Source organism: Mobula birostris, chromosome 2 (genome assembly GCF_030028105.1).
Source record: "Mobula birostris isolate sMobBir1 chromosome 2, sMobBir1.hap1, whole genome shotgun sequence".
Taxonomy (NCBI): domain Eukaryota; kingdom Metazoa; phylum Chordata; class Chondrichthyes; order Myliobatiformes; family Myliobatidae; genus Mobula; species Mobula birostris.
The window spans coordinates 122,449,457-122,463,414 of NC_092371.1; the positions used below are offsets into that span (position 1 = coordinate 122,449,457).

The following is a 13,958-nucleotide window of genomic DNA, read 5'->3' on the forward strand; positions in this document are numbered from 1 at the left end:
GATTCCAGGCAGTCGCGGCCGCTGCGCTGACCGTAAGTGAGTTGCGAAGCTGTGACAATGATGTCAATCGCGGCAGCGGGCGAGGAGGTGGAGGGAGGCAGATTAAAGGACGGCAGGCTGGACCACTCCAACCAGCATTGGGACTCGGGGCTGCAGGTGGACACGGGACGAACAGTGGAGAGGGCGCCACTGAAGCAGTCGGGGGAAAGAAAATAGTGCAAAGAATTGCGATCAACGCAGCTCAAAGCTGTCATGAACTGAATGTCGCTGGTAAACTTGGCATCCACTAACGCAGAAACAACGCTTTGGATGCTGCCAAATGATCTGTTGCACAGTCATACGCGTATAAAATGGAATAAAGCGGACGTACGTGTTATTGATGGCTAATTGTACCGATGCACGGCGGAATTTCTCGCTATTACACAATTTCTTGTAATAAACGGCCACCAAAATGGAAAGATCGAATCACGTACTCTCTTTACACTGCTCAGCCCCCAGCCTGGTACAGAAATAGACCAAGTATATTTTAGGATTTTATGATTTAGAGATGGTTCCTTGACGTAAATCCTGAACTGTTCGGAGCCTCCTGACAAGAATTTAACGTCAGCCTCTGTCTCCCCCTTCTCTCTCTCTCTCTCTCTCTATGGTTAAAGAGCAATTACATCTGCCAGGGAGGCCAGCTCTCTGCACGGCACGTATCAAACCCAGTACTCCATCAGTTACCCAGTTATCTCAAACCTGTCTCCTCTCGTTTCAAACCCCTGAGGTCAAAGCAAAAGAAATTGCGGGTAGGGGGTAATTTCATAACCATAGCCTTCATGATGTAGTGCACGGAGCCATGACCTTCCGCCCGTCAAGTCCATGCTGGCCACTGCGAACCTATCTCTATTAATCCCACTCAAAAGATTCATGGGATTCTGGGAGAGCTTTTGATGAAGTCGCACAGAGTTAACAAGATTAAAGCACGAGGGATAAGGGGTTGATGTACTTGCTTGGGTTTAGCGCAAGTAATTGTTATATTATTGTCACATGTTCCAACATCCAGTGAAAAGCCTTTAGTCTTCATGCTGATCAGATGGGTCGTTGCATGTAGAAGTACTTACTGCCTGTTCCGCTGCTGGCATTTAGAGTGGCAATGAAGGTCCTCCATTTCTGTCCATCACACACAGATGTCAAACAAAAGAAAATCTGCAGATGCTGGAAATCCAAGCAACACACACAAAGTGCTGGAGGAACTCACCAAGCCAGGCAGCATCCATGGCAAACAGTACAGTGGACGTTTCGGGCCGAGACCCTTCGGCACGCACAGATGTAGGATTCTTCATTGCTGTTTCCTGTTGCAATTTTATTGACCGTTCACGGTTGTCAGCTCTGAGCTGAACCCCCCCCCCCCGAAACTGGAGTCATAAAGCCCCGACTCCAGGCAATACCGCTCATTGAGGCACGCAAGCCTCCAAATCCTATGACAAGGTTGTGGTCCTGCTTAGAGTATATCATGGTAGCAAAAGGCAGGGGGAGGAAACTGAATGCAGAATATAGTGTTTCCCTTATAGAGAAAGTGTAGAGCAGATAGACAAACAAAGGGCAACCAGCACGAGGAGGTTGAGAGATTAAGAGTTCATCTTTATCAAACAAGAGGTCTGTCAATGGGGGAGAACCTGCTTACACCTTCTCTTCTCAGGTTGGAAGATTGTAACCAACAGGGTTCGGGATGGGCAATGTTCCCTCTAATCTGTGCGGATGCACGGCTGCGCACTAACTGAAATGCTCCCGCGCACATAGCCTTTGTTGCCGCGCAGTTTTCAGGCTGTGTAAAAATTTCCTGCTCAGAGCAATGGTTGGTCCACGCAGCTGTAACTAAAAAAATTAGAGAGAACGTTGCTGGGGGTGTGTGTGGGGGTGGGGGGTGGGGAGTGAATGTTGGGTTCCATCTATTTATAAACTATATGAACAATATTTTCAAGTTTGTTGACTTCTATTTTGCTGACTGCACAATGGTAAACAAGAATGAATTGGGACGAAGAAGCAAAGGGGATTGGCTTAAATGTGGAAAACAGTGAGGTTATTTAACTTGACAGCTAAAGCACATGTAGAGTACATTTAAAATAGTGCGAGATTGGGAAATATTGAAGTTCAATGGCACCCAAGTGTCCTTGTACACAGTTCAATGAAAGCCAGTGTACAAGTGCCACAGGCAATTAGAAAGGCAAATAGGTTTGCAGATATCCTTTACCTCCCATATTCCCATTTCCCTCTCTGTCCCATCCATCTCTGGTCCTCCCATTTTTGCTTCCATTCCCAGACATCCCCATCCCCAGATTCTCTTTCCACACATTTTTGTACCTCTCTCCCTCCATCTACTACACACACACTTCACTCACTGGATCCCATGCTCCTCTGGTTCCATCTGCCCTTCATCTCTCCATGAATAGTTCCTATTATCACCTTCCCTGCTTATCATAGTCCAATACTGGGAGCCTTTGTGTTCCTGTTTATCAGCTTTGTAGCTGTTTCCACCTTTACCCTCCCCTCTCCCCATCTGCCTCCATCTATCCTTCTTTCCCTTACCTGCTCCTCTGTCTCACAAGCTCATCCATCCTTTCCCCCTCCTGCCATCCTTCACCCTTTCCCAATCCACCAGTCAACTTCTTGCCCTGTCTCAACCCTATTCCCACCCCTCCCCCCATGCTACCTGCATTATCAATCCTGATGGAGGGGTTCGATCTGAAATGTGGGCAATTATTTCACCCCCACCTCGACCCACTGAGCTTCTCTAGCAGGTTGCTTTTTGCATCAGATTCCAGCATCCATAGTCTCTCGTGTCTCCAGATAAATGGTATTTTGGCCTTTATTGTTTGAGGCCTTGACAGCAAGAGTAAAGATGTCTTACTGTGACAATATGGAACCTAGGGAAGACCGTGCCTGGAGAATTGTGTAGAGTTTTAGTCTCCTTACCTAAAATAAATGTAAGAGAGCTAGAGCAGTGAAGATTCATCAGGCTGCTCCCTTAGATGGTGAATCCCCTCAGACCCGATCACATCTGTCGGGCATTTCCAACATTCTCTTTTTGGTTTCACTTCTCTGCATTGTCTCTGTTCTGCACTTTACAACTTTTACATATGGCTCTGCATGTTTTTTCTTTCTCTAAATATGCTAATTACTCATTTAACCATAAGGCTTTGTAAACAGCATATCACCATTGTCAGAGATATATATTCCCTTTGTACTGTCTATCCCTCGCCCACCCTCTCTACAATTTAAAACAAACTTGTTTAGTCATTTCACAAACAAAAGAAAATCTGTGTTTGCTGGAAATCAAGGTAATGCACACAAATTGCCAGAGGGAGTCAGCAGGCCAGGCAGCATCTATGGAAAAGAGTAAACATTCAATGTTTTGAGCTGAGACCCTTCACCAGGACTGTTGTTTACTCTTTTTTTCCCAATTGTGTGTATGTGTGTGTGTGTGTGTGTGTGTGTGTGTGTTGAACTGAATTGATTTTATTACTTACATCCTTCAAATATGTGAGGAGTAAAAATCTTTACGTTACGCCTCCGTCTAAATGTGCAATGTGCAATTCATAGTAATTTGTAATAAATATTATAGTCATAGTCATTATTGATCCCGGGGGAAATTGGTTTTCATTACAGTTGCACCATAAATAATTAAATAGTAATAAAACCATAAATAATTAAATAGTAATATGTAAATTATGCCAGGAAATAAGTCCAGTTCCAGCCTATTGGCTCAGGGTGTCTGACCCTCCAAGGGAGGAGTTGTAAAGTTTGATGGCCACAGGCAGGAATGACTTCCTATGACGCTCAGTGTTGCATCTCGGAGGAATGAGTCTCTGGCTGAATGTACTCCTGTGCCCAACCAGTCCATTATGTAGTGGATGGGAGACATTGACCAAGATGGCATGCAACTTAGACAGCATCCTCTTTTCAGACACCACCGTGAGAGAGTCCAGTTCCATCCCCACAACATCACTGGCCTTACGAATGAGTTTGTTGATTCTGTTGGTGTCTGCTACCCTCAGCCTGCTGCCCCAGCACACAACAACAAACATGATAGCACTGGCCAGCACAGACTCGTAGAACATCCTCAGCATCGTCCGGCAGCTGTTAAAGGACCTCAGTCTCCTCAGGAAATAGAGACGGCTCTGACCCTTCTTGTAGACAGCCTCAGGGTTCTTTGACCAGTCCAGTTTATTGTCAATTCGTAACCCCAGGTATTTGTAATCCTCCACCATGTCCACACTGACCCCCTGGATAGAAACAGGGGTCACTGGTACCTTAGCTCTCCTCAGGTCTACCGCCAGCTCCTTAGTCTTTTCCACATTAAGCTGCAGATAATTCTGCTCACACCATGTGACAAAGTTTCCTACTGTAGCCCTGTGCTCAGCCTCGTCTCCCTTGCTGATGCATTCAACTATGGCAGAGTCATCCGAAAACTTCTGAAGATGACAAGACTCTGTGCAGTAGTTGAAGACCGAGGCATAAATGGTGAAGAGAAAGGGAGACAAGACAGTCCCCTGTGGAGCCCCAGTGCTGCTGATCACTCTGTCGGACACACAGTGTTGCAAGCACATGTACTGTGGTCTGCTAGTCAGGGAATCAAGAATCCATGACACCAGGAAAGCATCCACCTGCATCGTTGTCAGCTTCTCCCCCAGCAGAGCAGGGCGGATGGTGTTGAACGCACTGGAGAAGTCATATTATGTTCAACAGGACATTCAATGTAACATAGAAATACAGTTTTGTCAGCATGAATTAATCAATCTGATGGTCTGGTGGAAGAAGCTGTCCTGGAGCCTGCTGGTCCTGGCTTTTATGCTGCCGTACTGTTTTCCAGATGGTAGCAGCTGGAAAAGTTTGTGGCTAGGGTGACTCGGATCCCCAATGATCCTTCAGGCCCTTTTTACACACCTGTCTTTGTAAATGTCCTGAATAGTGGGAAGTTCACATCTACAGATGCGCTGGGCTGTCCGCACCACTCTCTGCAGAGTCCTGCGATTGAAGGAAGTACAGTTCCCATACCAGGCAGTGATGCATCCAGTCAGGATGCTCTCAATTGTGCCCTGTAGAAAGTTCTTAGGATTTGGGGGCCGATACCAAACTTCCTCAACCGTCTGAAAGAGGTGCTGTTGTGCCTTTTTCACCACACAGCTGGTGTGTACAGACCACGTGAGATCCTCGGTGATGTTTATGCAGAGGAACTTAAAGCTGTTCACCCTCTCAACCCCAGATCCATTGATGTCAATAGTGGTAAGCCTGTCTCCATTCCTCCTGTAGTCCACAACCAGCTCCTTTGTTTTTGCAACATTGAGGGAGAGGTTGTTTTCTTGACACCACTGTGTCAGGGTGATAATTTCTTCTCTGTAGGCTGCCTCATTATTATTTGAGATTAGGCCAATCAGTGTAGTGTCATCAGCAAATTTAATTGGCAGATTGGTCCTGTGGGTTGCGACACAGTCATGAGAGAGTAAAGGAGGGGCTTAGTACACAGCCCTGAGGGGCACCTGTTTTGAGGGTCAGAGAGGCAATGGTGAGGGAGCCCACTCTTACCACCTGCCGGCGATCTGACAGGAAATCCAGGATCCAGCTACACAAGGCAGGGTGAAGGCCGAGGTCTCTGAGCTTCTTGTCGAGCCTGGAGGGAATTATGGTATTAAATGCTGAACTGTTGTCCAAGAACAGCATTCTCATATAAATATCTCTCTTCTCCAGATGTGTAAGGATGGTGTGTAGAGCTGTGGCTATTGTGTCACCTGTCGACCAGTTGATGTGTGTGTGTGTGTGTGTGTATAAGTATGTATACATGTGTATATGCCCTCTATATTTATGTGCTGTGTGTCTAAGTGTGTGTGTGTGTGTGTGTGTGTGTGTGTGTGAATGTGTGTGAGTATGTGTTTCAGTTTCTCTTCACATGCACTAGATACAGATGTCCCTACCAAGAGCTGTATTAATTGCCCACCTCTCATTGTACTGAACCGAAAAGCTAAGACTCAGTCACGTTGATGGACAGCAGTCACAAAAGGAACAGACTGAGGAAGATCTCCCTCCATGAAGAACATCAGATGTGCTCTCACACCATTCCATCGGTGTCCCAGTTACCATATTAGCTAATCTTCCTTTGAAGAAACAACAGATTTATTTAATTACTTAAATTAAATTCCCCAACTGCTTCAGGGAGATCTAAATACACCTCCCAGTCTAGCATCTATAATGTCAACCAACAAGCTACCATAAATTAGCCCTGGGCCTTCCTGTCATAACACATCGATCTCATTCACTGAATCAGTCTGTTTCGTGTGAAAAGCTGTGTGGGGTAAAGCAAAGTATCCTTAACTTGTGTATCTCTCCGCCCAAGGACGAGAATGGTCAGCCGATTAGTGAGTTGGAAGATGTGTTTGTTTTAGCAACAGATTTTATAGGACTTGGCAGGAGATGAGGGCATTTTCTTTTACGCCAGACAATACCTGGATCATGTCAGAGGCACCAGTCTTGGACTTGAATGTGGTTACAGACTCTAGGCCTCACTGACTATAATCATCCACTTTGATTGGTACTGGGGGGAAAAAAAAGCTACAGTAAAATTCTAAGAATCAGGCTCGCTTGAATCATTGGAGACACAAGAGACTAGAGGTGCTAGAACCTGGAGCAACAACCAATCCGTTGGAAGGTTGTTTGACCATTCCACTCTTCTATCATACGCCTGTTACCCTTGGGTCTTTGGCAGTGTTGGACTAGCAAATTTTCCAGACTATTGGACTTTAGAGAATAAATCAGTAACAGGCCCTTCAGCCCACAGTGTCTGTGCTGAACCTAATGATGAGTTCAACTAGTTTCCTCTGCCTGTGTGTGATCTACATTTCTCCATTCTCTGTATAGTCATGCACCTGCCTAAAAGCCACTTCAATGCTAATATGCTCCCTGCTTCCACCACCGTCTCTGGCAATCTATTCCAGGCACTCAACACTCTGTTTTAAAAAAACTTTCCTCACACATTTCCTTTAAACTTCACCCCCTCGATTTAAAGTGTGCTCTCTACCAATAGCCACCCCACTGACCCCCCCCACCCCGGTTTCACTTCTTGCTCCATTTACTCAGTAGTAAGTAAAATTTCCATGGAATTCGTTGAGTTTGAAAGGAGCAGGAAATGTACAATTACTCAATGTACCAGCTCCTGCTACAAACATACCCTGTCCCTGATCCCTGGTGTTCTGAACCTGCCTGCAATCTGCAGCAGTTCTGTAGAGGACTCTGCACCAAAGATGACAATTCAGGTGTTCCCAGACAGGAAATCAGGATGAGCTGGGAGATCCGCTCCCTAATGAAGACCAGGACTTCAGTGGTCCAATCAGGTGATCCTGACCTTCACAAGAAATCCAGATTCAACATGCAAAATACTATCATAGATGCCAAGAGACATTAGCAGTCCACAATCAAGTTCCAGAACAGCCGTAAGTTGTAGCAGGGCTTACATGTTATAACAGGCTACAAGACAAAATCATGCAGCATTAATGGACAGTAGCATGCCCCTTCCTGATTAGCTTTGAGCGTTCTATACATGTTTTCAATGGAAGTGGATTGAACTGTCACCACCCGCCCCCTACAGCATCCAATGCACCTGCACCCATTGTCATTATTGCAAACGTAAGTTAGCCTTGTGCATAGTGAATTCATGAAGAACGTCTGGCCCAGATGGTGTCCTTGGCCACATCTTTGGATCCTGTGCAGACCAGCTGGCAGGAGTACTTGAAGAGATTTTTAACCGCTACTTCAATCTGAGGTTCCCACCTCCTCTAAGAAGACCAATATCATCCCAATACTTAAAGGTAACACAGCTTAATGACTACTGCCAGATGGGTCTGACATCCATTGTTCATGAGGTGCTTCAAAAGCTGTAAGACTCCATCGCCAGGGTTCTGGTCATTCCATCCACAATGCACAGAAGACATCACCAGCACTAGTAAACGGACTCGAAATAATTGAAAGGCAAGCAAGTTATTGTTACCGCTTCAAAGAGGGGCCCAAGGATTGGGGTAGTAAAAGGTCTCAATGACAAGTGATTTCACTGAAGTATAAAACCCCAAGAAGGGTCAGCAGGATAGACTGCAAGTGGCCAGTCCCCATGGGTGGAGAGCCTTGAACTAGAGCGAAATGGAGAGGTGTGGATCATCTACAGCCAGAAGAGATTTCATTTAATTTGGCATCATGTTTGGCAGAGACATGATGGGCCAAAAGGCCTGCCCCTGTGCCCTGTATATTCTCAGGTGAATGACTCACCTTCTGACACCACCAAAGCCTTTCCAAACAGGTAGCGTGTTGCTTTACAGCGCCAGTGATCTCCGATGGGGGTTCCGTTCCTGCCGCTGCATGTAAGGAGTTTGTGCGTCCTCCCCGTGACTGCGTGGGTTTCCTCCGGGTGCTCCGGTTTCCTCCCACACTCCCAAGACATGCGGTTAGGGTTAGTGAGTTGTGGCATGTGATGTTGGTGCTGGGAAAGTGACGACGCTTGCAATCCTCACTGTTTTTATTTGATGCAAACGCCGTGCTTCACTCTATGTTTCAATGATTCGATGTGCACGTAACAAATAAAGCTAATCCATCTATCTATCTTTCCACCACCGACAAGTCACAGGCCAGGAATGGGATGGAACAGTCCCCAGCTGTCTGGTTCCAGCACCAACTAAGGAGGCCAACACCATCTAGAAAAAGCCAGTCTGCCTCACTGGTACAAATACTCATTCTCTCCACCACTGTTACTCTTACCATTGGTTTTCTCTGTCTTCATTTCATAATGGCTTAGTTTGTAATCTAAATATATACGGCAACCTCATTTGGGAATCTATCTGGATACTTTTATCAAATCCAACAAAATAAAGGAATACGGCTACATCAGAGCAGCCAAAACTTTGCATGCTTCAGAAACCACACAGCCTCTGCTGTATTATATCAGTCTCATCCCATGCTGTGGACCTCAGTAACCTCCCTTACTACTTTGGCTCTGCTAGTGCTTTATAATACTGCATTTAGACAAGAAAATGAGCTCAAGTCTGAGGAACCATGGCCTCAGGAGAAGGGCTGAGGTTTTTATGAGGACGGTCTATAGGTTGTAGCTGGGTCAGAAGAGCTACTTGCTAAACTATGTGCATATTTTCCATAAGAAGGTCAACAGTTTACTCCCATTGGTGGATTCCTAACAAATGACCAAGGGTAACAAACTGTTGGAAGAATTCAAGAGGTCAGGCAGTGCTCTAGCAGTTTGTTTGTTGCTCCAGGTTTCAGAATCTGCTATTTATTATGTCTCTAAAGATCCAAGGGTGTCTGTTTCTGGGAATTCCAATTTATATTTTTTATCAGTACTGGTCCAAGTTTGTGGGGCCCAGAATCACTAACCACAGTCTGGTCCAAGACTAGTGTTTCTGATGCCAAATCCTGTTAGGTTCTCCTGGTATTCATGCAGGTAATGTCAAACATAATTTTAGGTGGTAATCATTTCTCCTCAATTGAAAACATCAACCCCTTTTTAAGTCTTCCACCAATCAACTTATGTCTACCTATTGGACTTCCTACTAAAGGAAAGGGTCCTTTCTGTTTTAGAATGAAATCAGAGAATTGTTATGACACAGAATGAGAGTATTTGGCCCATCAAGTTAGCCTTGACTTCTAGCAGAGCAATCTCTTCTGTCCTGTTCTCCTAATCTTCAACAGAGCCTAGCAAGATGTTTTCTCTTTGATGTTGACCACATTTCTTTTCAGAACCTCTGAGTGAATCTGTTACCATGTACAGAGTTCTTGGATATATCTCTAATCAGTGAAGGAACCAAGGGTTATGGTGAAAGGACGGGAAAATGGACTGAGGAATGTTGGATCAGCAACGATCCTCTGAAGGAACGGGCCGAATAGCCTATCCATTTCCTACTTTATATGGTCTTAGTTAAATATTTCTCTTTTACATAAACAGACACTGATGTATACACACACACACACATGCACAGATATACAGACATACTTAGATGAGATGCATATGCACAAACTTAGACAAACACACACACATGCACTGACACATAAAGGCAAAAATACACAAAGACACAGAGACACATACACATACATATGGATATAGACACACAAACCCACACACACACACACACACACACGTACGTACACACCCATGTGCACACACACACGTGTACTCAGAGGCTTTCAGTATCAGGTTTATCCGTATTCTATTTCTGGCTCCAATGCAACTGCTTTGTATGTAGTTTTCCACCTCATTCTCTCCCCCTGCTGAGGCACAATGTTGCCTGGGAAACAGAGCTGTTGGCTGATGTGACAGTTATATGCCAAGCTGTGTACATGATGTTTCAGGCCCAAGCCATTACACAATTAGTGCCTGTGCTCTGGAAACCACTTCCACCCTTTAATTGGCACTTAAGTGCTCTTGCTTTCCTGCATATGTTATTTCTGGTGTTCTCCATTATACCTTTAACTCTTTGCTGTCTATGTGAACATACTCAATTGACTTTAAAGTAATAATTTTCCTGCCTCTTCACCATTCTAACTTCCTTCAATCTCATGCCTTCTCAGCTGAAGGACTGGCTATATTATTCCATAGTGACCTAGCACACCCTCATTTATTTGAACGTTGGCTTGAGAATCAGAGAACATGGTTAAGGACATTAGAAACCATTCCTTATAACCTGGTTTGTAGAGCTGGAGTTAACTGGAGAGATTGGATACTGGATAGTAGGATTTGAGTTATCAGGAGAGATTAGATATTGCGTTGTAGGGTTTGGATTATCAGGGGAGGTCGGAGACTGGATTGTAGAGCTTGAGTTAATAGGAGAGATTGTATACTGGATTGTAGGGTTTGAGTTATCAGGAGAGTTTAGATACTCTATGGCAGGGTTTGAGTTATCAGGCAGATTATATACTTGATCATAGGGTTTGAGTTAACAAAAGAGATTGGACACTGGATTGTAGGGTTTGAGTTATCTGGAGAGATTGGATACTGGATTGTAGTTTTTGGATTATCGGGGGGATACTGGATTGTAGGGTTTGCGTTATCAAGAGAAATTGGATATTGGATTGTAGGGTTTGGATTATCGGGGAGATTGGATAGGCTGGAGCACAGGAGGCAGAGAGGTGACATTACAAATGTTATAAAAATGATGAAAGGCATATACAAGGTAGATAACCAGAGCCTGTTTTCTATGGTGCAGGTGTCTAAAACTAGTCGGCATCAGTTTCAGGTGAGGGGGAAGAAATTTAAATGGGGTTCTGAGGCATTACCTCATCACACAAGAAATAATCGGCCTCTGGAATGAGCTGACAGAGGAGCTGGTGCTGAGGCAGGAATAGTAGGAACATTTAAGAAGGATTTGGACAAGTGCTTGAATGAGCATGTCACAAAGGGATTTGGAATTAATACAGGATTGTGGGATTAGCTTTAATAGGAATAATGGTCAGGATAGACACAGTGAGCCGACTGTACAACTGTATAACTATCACTTCCAAATGCACACAAAGCTGTTGTGCACTGGAGTTTACAGGTCAGAGACAAACTGAGGTCAGGACTTGGTGTTGTAAGATACCTGTTTGTGGAAGCAGATGAGTAATGTACTGGGAAGGTAGCCAGAACATTAGCCAACAGTATAGGAACACAGGAGGATGTACTGAGATGTAGTAAGAGCTGATACAATCAATGATTTAATTCAGACAGGAGTGGCAAATCAAAAAAACAGCATGTACAATCCTGGAATGTTCCTTAACACGGCAGACAATAGATTAATGTACTCACATATTAAATAGATATGCTGTCATTATTTGACTTCAGTTGATCTTTAGAAGGGTACAATTAATCTGACTCTCTGGTGCCCTTCAGAGATTTCAATCTAACATTCTTTTTAAATCTTTTTATTAATTTTCCAAAATTATAAACAGAATAACAATATTGATACAGAGAGATTGGAATAATCTTATTGTTGATAAGCATGTACAAAAAGATTTCAAATAATACATGTATAATAGACTTCCAAACTATTAATATAATTAATCACAGAGAAAAAAGAAATAAAAAGAAAAAAATACAAAGAACCCCCCCCCAAAAAAACAAAAAAAAAAACTAAATACTAAACCCAAAAAAAAAGAAAGCAAATGGAACAAAACAAGGCTAGACCATTATCTTTCATCCAACACGTTCAGTAATGTCGTCAACTCTGCTCCTCTATTCATATATTTTAAGTTAATAAGAAGAATTCGGAAAGGTCAAATTACATCATATAAAAATGTTGAGTAGATGGTTTCCAAGTCTCTTCAAATTTAACTGAAGGATCAAAAATGTCACTTCTGATTTTTTCTAAATTTAAACATAATATAGTTTGGGAAAACCATTGGAATGTAGTAGGAGGATTGGTCTCCTTCCAGTTCAATAAAATGGATCTTCTGGCCATTAAAGTAACAAATGCAATCATCCGACAGGCTGAAGAAGATAAAAATCTATGTTCTACCATTGGCAATCCAAAAATTGCCGTAATAGGATGGGGTTGTAAATCAAAACGCAAAACTCGAGATAATATCAAAAACATCTTTCCAGACTTCTTCCAAAAGAGGACAGGACCAAAACATATGAGTTAAAGAAGCCACCTCAGAGTGACATCTGTCACAAATAGGGTTTATATGGGAATAAAAATGGGCTAATTTATCTTTAGACATATGGGCCCTATGCACTACTTTAAATTGTATTAGCATATGTTTAGCACATATAGAGGAAGAACTAACTAATTGAAAAATTTTATCCCATTTCTCTATAGGTAGGCAAAGTTGAAGTTTCAATCTAACGTTACTGGTGATATCGGGACCAGTCAAGCCTCCACATCTGTGATACTTGATGAGTCTGATGTGGTCGTCAAGGTTACTACATGTCATGGTCTGATCAGAAGGATAAATAGAAACAAGAAGTTCAGGTATTTCTTAACTATCAATCCTGCGTCCTGATGAATGATAAATGTCTCTACCTTACCAATAACTCAACAATAGCACTTACCTTAACTAGAGCTGCCATGACACACTGATCTCCTGCCTGGACATCAACCTCCGTTCCCCCCGTCTCCAGAGCCACGAAATCTCGAACCTCTGAAGGTGAGCAAAGCTCTTAGACCATGCTCTTGGCATGCCGAATAATGGCCAGTCGTGAAATCCCGAAAGCAGGTCCCATTCTCGCAAAGAATCGTAGTGGGCGTGTAACTCCAGGTCAGGGTCTTCAAAAGAATCCTGAAAGGGAAAAATAGAGATGTTAAAAATGGAAAAAGCCCTTTTCAGCCATTCTCAGCCTATTTCCAAAATATTCTCATTCACAATAGTCTGCTGTTCTGGATGATGTAGGTACTTTGTTGAATTTATCAACAAATATGCAATTGACTGCAGCATGTCACCCAAAATTGTCCCTTTAGATGGCTGTCCTTCAGAGTTTGGACCAAAGTTATTTTATGTAAAGGGGTCGCATCAGTGAAAGAGATGGCTGCTAAAGAAAATGCCTTGCAGGGGCACCACATGGAGAAAAACATGGGGTAGGGAGTCCGAGTGAAGACACATAGCACGCTGGCTTTGCTAGGAGAGCTGCCACCTCAGTGACCTAGGTTCATATCTGACCACGAGGAGTATGCAAGCTCTGCCTTTGATAGCGTGGAATTTGCTCACGTGCCCTAGTTCCCTCCCGCATTCCAAAGGCATGCAGATTGGCAGGTTAATGGCCCCTTGTGTGTAGGTGAGTGGCAGGATCTGTGCTAGGCAGTTGATAGGAATGCAGGGAGAACAAAATGGCATTAGTGTAAGTTTAGAATAGATGGCTGTTTGATGGTTAGCATGGATGCATTGGGCAGAAGGCATGTTGCTGTGCTGTATGTCTCTATGACTGGAGAACATGAAATGTAGTAGCATCCCAAGTGGACAAG

At 43.8% G+C, this 13,958-nt stretch overlaps 1 long non-coding RNA gene across 1 annotated transcript in view; it reads left to right on the plus strand.

Annotated features, from left to right (window-relative positions):
• The window catches only part of LOC140209248 (uncharacterized), a 44,867-nt gene that overhangs the window by 13,180 nt on the left and 17,729 nt on the right, over positions 1-13,958 (plus strand). Inside the window, exon 2 of the long non-coding RNA XR_011888973.1 lies at positions 12,819-12,971. This is a non-coding gene — a long non-coding RNA (uncharacterized lncRNA). The remainder of the gene's footprint in view (positions 1-12,818; positions 12,972-13,958) is intronic.